Raw genomic sequence first — 15,048 nt, forward strand, 5'->3', positions numbered from 1 at the left:
TTTAAAAACTATCTTCTTCCTCTTCATGGCAGCTAACCAAAATTTACCACTTTTATGTCCAAAGGTAGATTATTCACATACTCCCAGCAAAGCAGAGGAGGAAAGAAAGTGCACATCTTCCAGCTGACTCATTCATTCAAGACTTTTGAAGGCTTAATTCTTTTTTTTTAGGTTTCTTCAGTTGTTATTTTTTTTTTTAAGTTTCTTAGGTATTCTGATTCCATTTCTCTCCATCTCAAAAAAATAGTGTAAACTTTAAGCAGCTAATACTCAGCTACAGCTTTGTACCACTGTGGATGTTAAATCTTGCTTTCATGAGGAAACAATTCAGAACCAAGTTTGGTGAAATTCCTGCCTTCATGATGCTCAGATGTCCTTGCAGTAGACTGAGGCAAACATTCTTTTTTATTTGATCCTCTATTGACTCTCCTCTGCCTTCGTTTGCCCTGTATTTCCCAGTTCTGCGAATAATGCGCAACACCCACTGGTGATAGTAGGGCTGCAGTGACCTAACAGTGATATCATGCCAACACCAGCTGTGCTTCAGTATTTATTTATAAAGATCACACTATTTACACAGGACAAATTTGCTGAGATGGCAAAGGGATGGATTAAGTTACAGCAGCTGAATTTCGGCTTGACTTTTGAAAAGATATAAAACCCACATTGGGTAACATTTATCTCTAAGAAGAGGAAATCCAGGCCATTAATTTCACTTTCTTATGGTGTTTTGCTGGCTCTTGAGTTCAGTCTATAGATGTGGAGGGGAATCTTGTACTGCAGGGCTTAGTGGGATGAAACTTCATTGCGCGCAGCTGAGCGTAGAGACGTTGGACATGCAGAGAAAGATGCAGCAGTGAGACAGGCATCCCATTCACATTGCTAAGGCCAAGCTGTGACTGGGAAAGCCAGAGGCTGACTTTGTAAATCCTGATACAGTAGAATTTTTGTATCTTCTTGTTGGAACTGTTGAGCAACATGAAAACAGATGCCAGCAAGTCTGCTGCTTTGTAGTTCATCTTAGGTAGAAAAAGACATTAGACAGGCTTATGACAGTGTGTGTGTACTTTACTAGCGAATGCTAGTGTAATTCAAAGGGGTAGATTCTTCTCTTAGGAAGTCTTTGCAAGGAAGGTTGCTAAAGTGCAACAAAAGTTTACACTAGAAGGCACTGTATTTTTGAAAGATTTCTGGCTGCTAGATCCCTTTTTTTAGAAAACCATCTGTGTTTTCTGATTGTTCACCCTCGTTTCATCATTATTGCATATGATCCAGTAGTGATTTCCAGTCCCCTTAGGTCTAGGAATAAAGGAATTACCATTGAAACACCTGTCTACAATTAACGTCTAAATATTCAAGAAAGGTTTTGCTAAGCCCTACATGGTATATGTAGGACTAGGTCCCTTAACCATTTCAAAAGAAATGCCTTCCAAGGAAAAAGCTGAACCCAGGAAATATTTTTCTAGAAAGTGTATAAACCAAAGAAGAGATGTCTTTGGAGAAGTCTTAAAATTCTAAGTTCAAAAATGAAAGTGCTTTTTTTAATTCAAATTTGTACCAACCATTTTACAGCCTTTCATTGACTAAAACAGGAATATCTTCTACACTATTCTTGGGTATTTTTAAAGAGAATAAATGCCACTGGAATAATCCAGAGTGAGAAGCTAAGAAGTAAATTTCTTCAGCTTGTGAAGGCAGGAGTTACCAATTTGACTTTAGTTCTGCCAGTCATTATGACACCAGTACTTGTAACTGTAGAAATACAACAATTCTCCTCTTTACTCTTAGATACTTGGTTGTCAGAGACCACCAAGGCTTGGCTGCCTGCCAAGGGAAGGGGAGACGAGCTGCAGAGCAGGCTGTGCCCCCAACAGCTGAGCACCATACCATGGTGATTGAGCATGTTGAGCAGAGCCAGGTGGCAGTAACAGGGTCCATTGACAGCCCCAAGCACAGCAAGCCATGAACCAGGGCCAGGAAACCAGGTAAGGAGCAGCAGGACACAGGACTGGAGACAAGACCACAGGATAGGTACCAGGTGTCCATATAGGAGCTGGAGAGAGAGCTGGAGACCCTTTCAGAATAGCTCAGGCAGGGACTAGAGGTCCCAGGCTGAGCTGAAATGAATCTCCTGGGCCCATGGGTGGTGGGTCCCAAGTGGGGTTGGTCAGAGCCATTCAGACCTATTAGTGCCCTCAGGGTCCTGACACGGGGCCATCCTGAAATACACTATATGGTGTCATTCCTGCTTGGTTGCAAAGCATTCCCAGTGAGCAGTATGCAAAAAGTTGAGGGTGAAGAGCATTTACAGAATACTATCCCGCACTGGCTTTCCACACATCACCTCACTGAAAGAAAATGTAAAGTGACTTCCTTATGCATGAAGGCAAACTTTTACCTTAAAAAGTAATGCACGATCAGGTAATAAATGCCTAAATGGAAATATAATTTCATAGAATCATAGAATCATAGGTTGGAAAAGACCTCTAAGATCATCAAGTCCAACCATCCACCCAACACCATCATCCCTACAAGACTGTATCCCAAAGTGCCACATCTACATGTTTTTTTAAACACCTTTAGGAATGTTGACTCAACCATGTCCCTGGGCAGCCTGTTCCAATGCCTGACCACTCTTTCAGTAAAGAAATTTTTCCTAATATCAAATCAAAACCTCCCCTTATGCAACTTGAGGCAATTGCCTCTTGTCCTATTGCTAGTTACCTAGGAGAAGAGACCAACACCTGCCTCACTACAACCTCCTTTTAGGTAGTTATAGAAAGCAATAAGGTCCCTCCTCAGCCTCCTCTTCTTCAGACTAAACAGGCCCAGTTCCTTCAGTCGCTCCTCATAAGACTTGTTCTCTAGACCCCTCACCAGCTCCGTTGCCCTTCTCTGGACACGCTCCAGCAACTCAATATCCTTCTTGTAGTGAGGGGCCCAAAACTGAACTCGAGGTGCGGCCTCACCAGTGCCTAGTACAGGGGCACGATCACCTCCCTACTCCTGCTGGCCACACTATTCCTGATACAAGCCAGGATGCTGTTGGCCTTCTTGGCCACCTGGGCATGCTGCTGGCTCATGTCAAGCTGGCTGTCAACCAGCACCCCAAGGTACTTTTCTGCCAGGCAGCTTTTCAGCCACTCTTCCCCAAGCCTGTAGCGTTGCATGGGGTTGTTGTGACTGAAGTGCAGGACCCGGTATTTGGCCTTGTTGAAACTCATACAGCTGGCCTTGGCCCAGCGATCCAGTCTGTCCAGATCCCTCTGCAGAGCCTGCCTACCCTCCAGCAGACCAACACTCCCACCCAACTTGATGTCATCTGCAGACTTTCTGAGGGAACACTCAAACCCCTCATCCGGATCATTGATAACGATGTTAAACAAGGCCAGACCGAAAATTGAGCCCTGGGGATCACCATTCGTGACCAGCTGGATTTAACTCTGTTGACCACCACTCTCTGCGCTCGGCCATTCAGCCAGTTTTTATCCAGCGAAGAGTACACCCATTCAAACCATTAGAATCTTTTGCTTTGATCTTTTGTAATTTTTGAATGCTGAGTCATAACACCTGAAGGATTTATAAATACATTCAAGTGAGATTTGTGTAAGACAGGCTTGCCAAGAAGTCAAAACTGTGCAGACAATGGTTTTGTCTCACCTCCATTTAACAATGTTTCATCTTCATGCAACTATTTTGCATGCATGCTTAAAGCTTCTCATGACATATTATTTTTCCAAAGTGGCCGGCTTCTCTGATTTTAATCAGTGGTGAGTGATTAGCATTCTTGAAGATATATGTGAGAAACATTCTTAAGTAGAGTTCATCTGACCTCTCCACCTATGTTAAGGATGATCTTTATTTTTATGAGCCGTGAATACGGAATCATTGACTGCTAGGAGGTAGGTATAAAATCTGGAGTACATGATCAAAAGTACTTATCCTTCGTAACTATTTTCTGGTCTGCATTAAATAAATTGACCTTGTGTCCTTTTTTCATTAGCAAGCATCAATACCACAATAAACATTGCTAGGGAATGTCAGGAACTTTTCAGTCTAACAGCAGTCTTAATACTGAGGCCAAATGATGGCATGAAATACTGACCTGTCTTTTGTCCCACACGTAACAAAGATTCTGACTCAAGGGTCAGGCAAAATGCAAAGGCTTTTTGTGCTGGGAATGATCATATATCTGGTTTTTGGACTAAGCTTTTTTAAAAAATCGACAGTTTTGTAAGAAACCCTAGTCTCTCTTGACTATTGTTATCTCTGAATGCACATATTTTTCTTCTTTTGAATGCATACAGCTTGCTATTATTTATTCATATATAAATAATTTTGTTTAAATGATATAAGATTATTTTTCTAGCGTAGACATAATAACAGGTTATTTTACAAAATTATTTTTAGAAAATGTTGTATGATGAATAACACATAAGCATGTAATTGAGATTACCAGAATGAAAATTTTCTGAACTTTACATGTAGGAACGTACACACACCAAGCCTAGAAGTTTACTTTTGCAAAAAAAAGAATTTTCTGACTACTGTGAGTTAACAAAACATATAAAAGCCATTAAGTAACCCCAACTCTCGAGAATTTTTATGCCTTCTGTGGTAATGTAAGCATTAGCTGAGTAAAAGACAATGCATGAGATTTTTTAAAATTTAATAAAGTATTGAATATAAACCTAAATAAGAACTAGTTCTTGCTGTTAGCAAGAATACAACAATGTAAAATGAATAGCTGTAATGTCATAAAGGTTCTAGGATGTTAATTAACCCTCAGGCAAAATTTTCCTTTTTGACATTGAGGAGGTCATAAATCGCTCAAATATTTTCTTAATTAAAAGTCATATGCAAAATATCTGTCTTGGTACATGTTTACTTCTGCAGTATTGTGCTTTATGTTAGATGATGTTCTTGAAGACTTTGTAGAGCTTAATCAGGACACAACAGAGGAACAGAGCTGTTACAGAAGCTAAAAGACTTATTAAGAAGTTGCACAGAAACAGACAGAGTTTAAAGATAGAAGGCATTTAATGAAAATCCTATAGGAAATCTGAAAAATTAATTCCTGGAACACTTAGGATTTTTTTTTAATCAATGGAATATCTTGAAGTTCATTTATTTATTTGTCATTAGTTAATATTTACGCCGTTTTTCTAACTACACAGGACTGTGACATTAGAGACATAAGATGAAGGTTTTTTTAAAGAGTAGAAATATAGTATAAACAAATTAAAGAGTCTGGAAAGACACCTACAGACACTTGGTGACATAATTTCTAACACACTATCTTTTTCCTTCCTCCATCAGATAGTGAAGCAGTATGTCATTGTTATTAGAATAGGATTAAGCCTACTGTATTTCAAAGTCACAAATTAATTTTCACAGTGCTTTTACCCATGGGATTTCAAATGTATGGCAATTAATACTGAAAGAAATGAGTGCTGGCTGCAAGGAGGTTTTCCATTCCAACGAAATCTATGTATAGGAAATTGACTTGAAAACCAGAAATGAAGTTTAAGGACTAAATGATACAAGTTGGGTATTTTTTCTTTTTTCTTTCCTACTTCTTAATAGTGATGAATAGTTATTGTTCCACCTATGCCTATATGCCTACAGAAGCAAAAATAAAAGACGAACACTTGTATTTCTAACTACTGAGCAGGAAGTATTATTCTTAAAACAATGACCAATAGAGATGATCTGTCAGTGTTGGAAATGGCCTTAGATGAAGGGAAAAACACAAAAACAAAACCCCAGACATGGGGAGAAATAAAAGCAAGGTTCACTCTATATAACAGATCAATTATTTTCAGTAATATCAGAAACTAAGCTTCAAGCTTAATGAACATAATATGGTTTCCCTTTGGCTCAGAAAGCATGAAACCACTTTGAAACCACAATGCTTTCATTGTAGTTTGACTACATTAAATTAATGTACTCTGGTTACGCTTTTCACATACATAAACAGTGATTACAGAATAGATAAACACAATTTCACTTAGCCACAAAGTAAGATTTCTTATTTTAAAAGTATATACAATTTAGATAACATGGAAAATAAATTGGATAACTTTTAAACTAATTATGAATTTAACAGATGCAGTTAATTTATACTTAATAAAAGAATAACAGTATGATATGTGTTAATTAACAGATCATTTGATGTGTTTCTGTAAGTGTACAGAAAATTAGAAGAGTTGACACAATAGGCATTGAAATAATACAAATAATTAATATACATTTATTAGATTGAAATAGAAATAGAAAATCTAACAAGCACTCAGCAGACACTAGGCAAAATACTGACCTTTGAAAATTAATTCAGGATTTTTCATGGCCTTTGGTGGAGTCAGGGCAAATGATCATTTAGCAAACAGTTTTAATATTAATATTTAAAACTATGTCTAACAATAATTTAAAATGCCATTATTTCCATCAACATCTTTCAATAAACAAAAAATAAACAATAAAATAAATTTAAAAGCTTATTTATTAACATAATAAGTTGTTTTACAGATATGAAATCAAATGAGAAAAACTAACTTTGCTATCCCACAGAATTCCCACAGTGTGCCAACAACAAGCTTTCACACATTTCTACAATACTGTGGCAGTTAGAATCAGCACTATTAGGAAAAAATCACTCTCCACACTCTGTGTCAATGTCAATATCTTTATTTATCCATTTTCGCTTGTATACATTGCATTTTAAGATTGATATCACCTATAGGAAATTCACCTATAAAAAGTTATCTTTCATTATTGCAAAAGCTCTGAATGAAACAAATTCATTAAACAACAAATAAGAAAAAATATTAAAAGGTTGATTTTAACTCTGAAATCTCCGTCACCTTAGAGGTTAAACTCAGTCTTGGTAGGCCAGATCTTTGATCTATTGTATATATGCCTGTCATGTATCTGCATTTGATGATTGCTTTACTGGTCAAATATAAAAATCCACTAAAACCCATCCTGTCTGAGGCTGAAGCCTCCAAGGCCCAAGTGACCTTAAATGAGGTAGACTCATTTAAGTGCTACATCAGCACTGAAATGCTGCCTCAGCTACTGATGCACTCGTCTGTGGAGTGGGATGTGGGTTTCGGTCCCTTTAGGTTTGGTGAGTGCTCCAGCCACACACACCATTACAGTTAGCTGTTGCACCTTCCACTTATCCTACTGTGGCTACCATTTCAAAAGAGCAGCTTTTTGTGAGGGTCCTGCATAAATGTGCGGTTACTATAGGTTAAAAAAGTTAAAGATTTTACTTTCACATGAGTGAGTTACACTAGGTGTTATTGCTTTGCTCACGACTCGGAGTTGGGCCATCACCTCAGTGAGTGGCAAAGCTTAACTCACTAGACTAGTTTATATACATTTATTAAACCAATTGCATCAAGTCTAGAATCTTCTTAAGTTTCTAAGCAACCTTTCTGTTTCTTTAAGTACATCATTTATTAAGTTCTTTCTATTCTTCTGTCTTAGTAGAATTCTCCCTCGCTGGTTTCAGGCCCTGCTTAGTTTCAGGGTCATCTCGGGGTCGTCATCTGTCCTTCATCTTCTTCTGTGAATTCTATGTGGTACAATCCGTACAGTTGGTTTCTATCCCAACAGCAGCATACCGATTGTATGGTTTCTTAACACACCTGTGTTCACACAAGTGAATCTATGTTCTAGTTCTATTATTTTATTCTATTCTATAGTCATAATCAATCTTCTCTATAATCAATCTCTAACAATAAAATGTCATAGATTTTCCCTCGAGCAGCTGACTCCATCTCAAATAGCAATCTACCAATTGTGGTTCTGACATCCATGTTTCTTGTATTTTTAAGTACAACCTTTTTTTTTTTTTCAGAATTTAATGATGAGAAAAGCATTAGTACCACCACTGAATGTGCATGGAAGTAGATCTAAATATCTCCAACTACAGAACAACAACAGTCAACAAACATTCTGATAGAAAAAGGGAGACTGAAGTGGGAGGTCTCAAATGAAAATTGAGAGCGGTTACTTGAGCTGTTACTGAATAAAATCTGCATTTTATGTTGTATGCAATTAGATTAGACTTGATTTTGAGATTACGGCTGTCTTTCTGAAGAGTGATAGGAATATACTATCATTTCTCAGTTGATAAAACAGCAACAAAATATCTATCCTGTAATTTTACAGATCAATTACAAATCAAAGGAATTACAGACACAGAATTTTGCCAAGCGTTGACCAGAAGTATTTTCCTTATACAGAGAAAACATGCTCACTTTTATCCTAGTATACATACTTCATAAACTATGTACTTAAAAGATTCCATCTTTGGCAATACTTTATGTATAAGGGGAGAGCAACTGATGTCATCTACCTGGACTTGAGCAAAGCGTATGACACTGTCCCACATGACATCCTTGCCTCTAAATTGGAGAGACACAAAACTGATGGATGGACGACTCAGTGGATAAGGAACTGGCTCGATGGTCGCGTTCAAAGAGTTGCGGTCAAAAGCTTGACGTCCAAGTGGAGACCAGTGACAAATGGCATTCCGCAGGGATCAGTATTGGGACTGGCGCTGTTTAACATCTTTGTCGGTGACACAGACAGTGGGATTGAGTGCACCCTCAGCAAGTTTGCCAACAACACCAAGATGTATGGTGCAGTTGACATGCTGGAGGGAACAGGCTGCTATCCAGAAGGACCCTGACAGGCTTGAGAGGTGGGCCTGTGTGAACCCCATGAATTTTAACAAGGCTAAGTGCAAGGTGCTGCATATGGGTCAGGGCAATCCCAAGCACAAATGCAGGCTGGATAGAGAATGGATTGAGAGCAGCCCTAAGGAGAAGGACTTGAGGGTGCTGGTTGACAAGCTCAGCATGACCTAGCAATGTGCACCAGCAGCCCAGAAGGCCAATCGTATTCTGGGCTGCATCAAAAGAAGCATGGCCAGCAGGTTGAGGGAGATGATTCTGCCTCTCTACTCTGTTCTGGTGAGACCCCACCTGGAGTCTTGCTGGTATTCGTTAATGAATTACACGAGTCACAACATATCCACTTCAGAATTTAGATTAAGATACGGAATTTTTTTGTGTCTGAAATACCTGAAATGGTTATAAAAACCTGTTTGCATCTGTCTTCAAATATTCATTGTACCTTTCCTTTCATTAAATTTTGACACCTTCTGCCACTTTAACAATGTTGTTAGCCTCTTTACTCGAAATTAATGCTCTTCAGAGTATAATAAATTATTCTTTAAGTATCTGATAATGGGTAGAGATGGGAAACATACTAACAAAAATGTAAGGTTCAATAGTAGGTTCAATGAAATCTCTACTAACAGCCAGATATTAAAGATTAAAATACTCAGTATTTCTGTTTTTATAATATTTTCCATAACATTTTACATTTTAGTTACATGAAAACTTAGTTGGCTAAAAGGAGATGGATGTGCACAGAACTGAAGAACAATTGGCTATTAATGATGGCTCTTCATCTTATTCTACCATCCATAACACAAAAATTTAATTTACAGAAATCTTAAAGCTAGACAGTTAGGGCAAGACTGTAAAATAAAAGATAAATGCAGATATCAGTTCTTTTCAACTCACAAGTGTAAAGACATTGCAAGTATTATTTAGTAGTTTCTCCAGTGTTAACAGAAAAAAATATAATATCTTAGGGAACACAAAAGGACAAAGTTGGTAATGAGTTATATTGAGCTGAAAGGTTAGATTCAGTTAACATAAAACAAGTTTATTATATTTAAAGCAGTCTATAACTATTAAAATGGATTTAATCAGACCTTTGCTACCCAGTAGCTACCTCTTAGGCAATGGTTGATCAGCCTCGAAACACTTCTACATGGCTAATAGCTGCTTCAGAGGAGTTACTTGGTGGAAGTTAAAATCTTGTAGTGAATTTCACCGTAAACCCAGGTAGTGAACATAACAGTGAAAGAACATGGTGTGGGTCAACAGTGTGGTGTCAAATCTGGCTGTGGCTTTGCTGTGTGAGAGGGCAAACCTTGGTGTAAGCAGAGAAAATGTGAATCTGTTTTATGAAACAAAACCAAAACAGACAATGCTGCTACATGGTGTTATTTTGTAACCAAATGAAAAGGAAATGAAGACAGAGGAAGGACGGTTTTGTGAGCGATGAGAAAGGCCTGAAAAGCTACATTCTTTATCTCCTCCAGATTCACCCTGTGGTGACAAGCAAATTTCTGCCACTGTTTTTTCCCAGATGTACTCTAGTTGTGCACTTCTTACTTCTCCTAATCCCAGTTCGAAAAACAGCAGATATTGTCTACCAATAAATGTTCTACCCACAGATAAGCAGTGTAGGTATTTCTAGCAGAGTTGGTTATCTACACTCCCTTTGGAGTCAATTAAAAGAAAAAGTCTCCCAGGTTTCTCTGAACCTGAGGTATGTCTCTAAAATGAAATGGATGAATTGGCTGAACCAACTCCCATTTTGTGAAATACGAACAATGCTACCACCATTCTCAGGAGTGTTATGAAGACATTGGGTGAGACATACAGTGTATCATATCACCTAATTCCTGTATAAAATATTTAATCAGTTGATTTTAAACATTAAAAAACACAGCCTGTGTTTTTACTCTCTATTTTCTCTGGGATAACTGACCCTAGGTAAAGAGAAAGCATGTACCCAAGGCTGCTGCAAAGCCAGGCATCCAGCCAGTCCCACAGCAACTTGGACTATCTTTGTTACTGGTCAACACTGACAGTTTTGGAGAAGATGTCAGATGACAGTTTGTAGAGAAACTAATTCTGGGAAGTGTATCCCTAGTTTTTATTTGAACACTGCATTTTGGGGAAAATGTTCCTCTTTTGAACTTCATAGGTGACTGCCACTACTTTTTTTTTAAAAAAGAATAACTGATCCCCTCTCCAATTATTCTGACTTCACAGAGATAAGATGCACTACAAAGTAATTTGCAAGAAAATTAAATGCGTTTTTCTTTCCATAATAATCACTTCTACAAACCACGGTATAAATAAGTGCAGCTTGAATGACAGCTTAATTTATATACAGTGCTAGTTTTCAGATTTTGATTCACTCCTGAAGTCTTCTCTGCCTCAGCTTTTCATCTTCCTATAATCTCAATAGTCTCAGTCAGAGAAGGATGAACTTTAGGTGTTGCTAAATATAAAGTATATAAAAAATTGTTTCAGCTGACTATTCTCAAGATTCCTTGTATTCCTAGAACAAAGAGTATGAGTGCACTGAGGACCACTTAAAGGTCATCTTTTCAGTATCAGATAATGTTAGAACTAAGAAAATAAACAGAATGTTCTTGGCTGAAATGAGTCAGACCATTTTCAAGTATACAGTATAAGCTATTAAGATTTGGTTCTGGCACATGATCACTCAAAAGAATAATGACTTTCACCAAAAAGGAGATGATTTAATTGCTTAACCTGCATTATCCTATCCAACAACACTGTAAGCCTTCTTAGTGCACACTTCCTTTAAAGTATTTTACCCATCATGTCAAATTCTACTATTCTTTTCAGCCACGCCACAATGGTTTAGGCAACAAGGCTTCACCAGCCTTACTGAGAGTCCTGTCTGACTTGATTTTGTGCCCTGATATAATAGGCTTAGCGGCTGATGCTGAAAAGAGTAATGCCTGTCTTAACATCCTGTGCTGCAGCGAGCTCCATTGGCATCAACGAAACACCTCAGTGTACAAAACACATACACATCCATTAAGCTTTGCAAAACTAGAGACCAAGCTCTGTGTGAAAAGGACTGTGTGTTATAAAGCAACATTTTACAATGGACAACACTATGATATGGCAAGTACAGGTGTATGATTCTTCCAAATATTTTCTGAATTTTTTGAAGTTCAGTTTTAATTATTTTGAACTGTAAAATGTATCTGCAAAAGGTATATTTTTCTTATGTGATGTCACAAAGAAAAATGTAATTTTGTACACTTTTGGTCTAAAAGCAATATCTTTTTTTCTTAAAAATGTGATGGAACACTGCAGCAAATTAAAATATTCCTCCAGCATTCTTATTCATTTTTTCAGATTGAAATATGAACACTTCATACATAAATAAATACATTCTGGTTTATAGCTAAAATTCTATAGGTAGAAGCAGTTTTTATTGGATAGTTTTTGACTGCCTGTTATTTCTAACTCAGGCTATAGGCAAATCAAGGTAAAATGATGATCCTGAAAAGTTCTTGTACATATCCTAAGTTCAGAAATCAACAGATCTATATGTACACTAGCTTGGCCTTTAATTCTAAGGAACTGGAGATTGAACAAATCTTAAGGCTTTTTTCCTCTGAAATCTTGTCAATAATAAAGATTTGGAAGAGGTGGTGAATGTGTCGTTTATAACATACATTTTTTCTCTGACCAGCCATATCACAGAATTTTATTTATCAGAAAGAAACATAGGCAGTTCCAGCCTGTTCCAGACTGAGACTAACATGTTTTGTTTGTCTTCAGGTGGCATTTCAAGACCTGTTCCTTGCACAAAACTGTCCTACACAGCTCCTTTTTCCCTAGATGCCATAAAAGCAGCTTTTCTAGCTGATCACTTACAGCTGTTGTATGATCTGAAAGGCTGTCTTTCTTGTTCTCAACACAATGGATTATAGCACAAAACAAAGTTAATTGTATCAGATGAGTACACAGCAAAGGTTATTTCGAAGACTTATTGTTACCGGACAGATGACTATTGGGTTTTCTTGGTCTTTAGTTAACATATATCAAAGTAGAACAAGTGGAAGATTTCATAATACCAGAACTTTATTTAAAGAACAATGGGAGGACAAATTGATGAATTTAAGATAACTGATTACCATTCAATACTAAAACCACATATGCCTGTGCTTCATTTCTTCCCTTAGCTTCCTTGAGCCTGATACAGTCTGTGGTGTTAAGTACAGTTCATCTACGTTTTATGGACAAAGCACGACAGAACAGATCATCTCTAACTTAGAAAATGTACATGGAAGAAGCAAAGGTGCACATCAGTGTCTGCAACTAGTAAGAAAGGGAGGATGGGGTGCTTGAACTGCACTTAGGGAGCTAAAACAAAGAAGCTAAAAAAGAACACAACTGCATTGGTTTTTTGGTTTCCTAAGGAAGTGCCTTTACAGGGCTTGGTTCAACAGAAGAAGTCTGAGAAAGCGAATTTTTATGAGCAGCCCTGCTCTGACAGGAGAAGTGAGTGTCTGGCTTACGCTATAAACAAGACGCCATTTCAGAAGTATCTACTATCTTTGCTCTTCCCGAGGAAAGGACCCACCAGCACAGCAAGTTTCAGTTGTTGATGAGAATTCTTAATGAGAATTCTCCATAGGGTCCTTCTTTGATTTGAAAAGCCTGCACTATAAGGAAGATAACAACTGTCAGTTTTGTTATGTGATTTGGAGTCTTATGCATATTTTCAGCTTGTTTCGGTACATTCTTGTCCCCATCAAGTGGAGGTCTGGTAGAAAAGTCCAGAATACCACAGACGTGGAAAGTAAATGAGAAAAATAGTTTACCTGCATTCAAATATTTATTAAAAACCTTTTATTTCTCCTTGCCTTTCACAGGGTTGAGCTGAAAATTGTTTTTGATAATAACTGAGGGAGCTAGTTATTGCACTCAGACTAGGCTCAATGTTCGATACCTAGCATTAGATACCTGTTCCTGGTGTCTACTGATGTGAGATACAGACAAAAGATTCAAGAGTGGTGTGTTCTCATCTTCACTTTCTTCCCTCAGTTCTCACTTACATGTTGGTTATGCTAAGAAATAAGTAAAACTTCTTCTTTTCCCTTCAGAATATCATAAGCATTAATGTTTATGAAAATATTTTAAAATGTCTTGCAGGAAAGGGTTGCCATATAAAGTATTACTGATTTTTAGAATATTTCTTATGAATGGATAAGTGATAACTCATGCCATTAGCTAAGAGAACATTTACATTTTAAAAATTTTGAAATTCCAGGAAAGCACCTCAAGGTGGTCTTGTTCAAACTTTTCTGACTATTGTTAAAAGTACCAGCATTTCTTCAGCTGTCGTCTTTTAAAAAAATCTTATAATACAAATCCATTCCAAAAATGCCACTTTTAATGACAGTGCTAAAATTTTAGGTTAGCACTCCATCATATCCAATAAAAATGGTTCCTTCAGTACTCAAGTTTTCTGATAACCATGACATATAAATTGCCTGCAGAAGGAAATCAGAAGAGTATATCTTGAATTCAGCTCATCTGTCAAAAGCTTAAAGATAATTTCTGACCAGTGTTACAAGAACAGTTTTTAAAAACCTGCTTTGGACTGTTAGTAAACGACAGCTATTTGAGAGATAAAAGCAGCAGCTTGGAAAATGAGAATTCCTTTAAATTTCACTAAATGGATCCTATTTATAAGTAGTTACAGATCATGGAGTTTTGATTTTGCTATTTAAAAACCTTAAGATGCAAAAGAAAGCAAGTAGAGAAGGGTTAGAATTGAGACAGCAAGATTATCTTTTGAGATAATACAGAAACATGACAGTAATAGTAACCCCATAGAATATTTGCAGAGCATCCGATGAAATGATGAAACCAGTGGGTAACCTCAATAAAATATTCTGAAGGCAGACTACAGAGCGCAGAAGAACTTAATATGTTTATAAATATTTAAGGAATTCTGAATAGAAGTTGCCATTTTATTAAGAGGAAAGAGGAGGAAATATTTCACTAAAACAGAAGTGTACACATCTAGTTAAGGCTTCCTAAAGATTAACTAGCTGGTGTTATGAAGAAGCTGATTTCCCCGTAGAGACAAAGCGATGGATAACCATGAGTAAGACCTGACGTTGTTCTTGTGTAGAAGAGTATGGAATGAAGTGTCCAGTTGATGGAATGAGAGCTTAGTACAACTAGACACTGGGCAGCAGCATGGGCTGCTGACAGCTCAGGGCTTCCACCTGTGCCTGTGGGACTGGACACAGTCATGGGTTTTATATCTGATCAAGGTACAACTATTTAATCAGAGCCCAATTAAGGAAGTCTGCATCCATTTACT

Source organism: Opisthocomus hoazin, chromosome 2 (assembly GCF_030867145.1).
Source record: "Opisthocomus hoazin isolate bOpiHoa1 chromosome 2, bOpiHoa1.hap1, whole genome shotgun sequence".
NCBI classification, from domain to species: Eukaryota; Metazoa; Chordata; class Aves; order Opisthocomiformes; family Opisthocomidae; genus Opisthocomus; species Opisthocomus hoazin.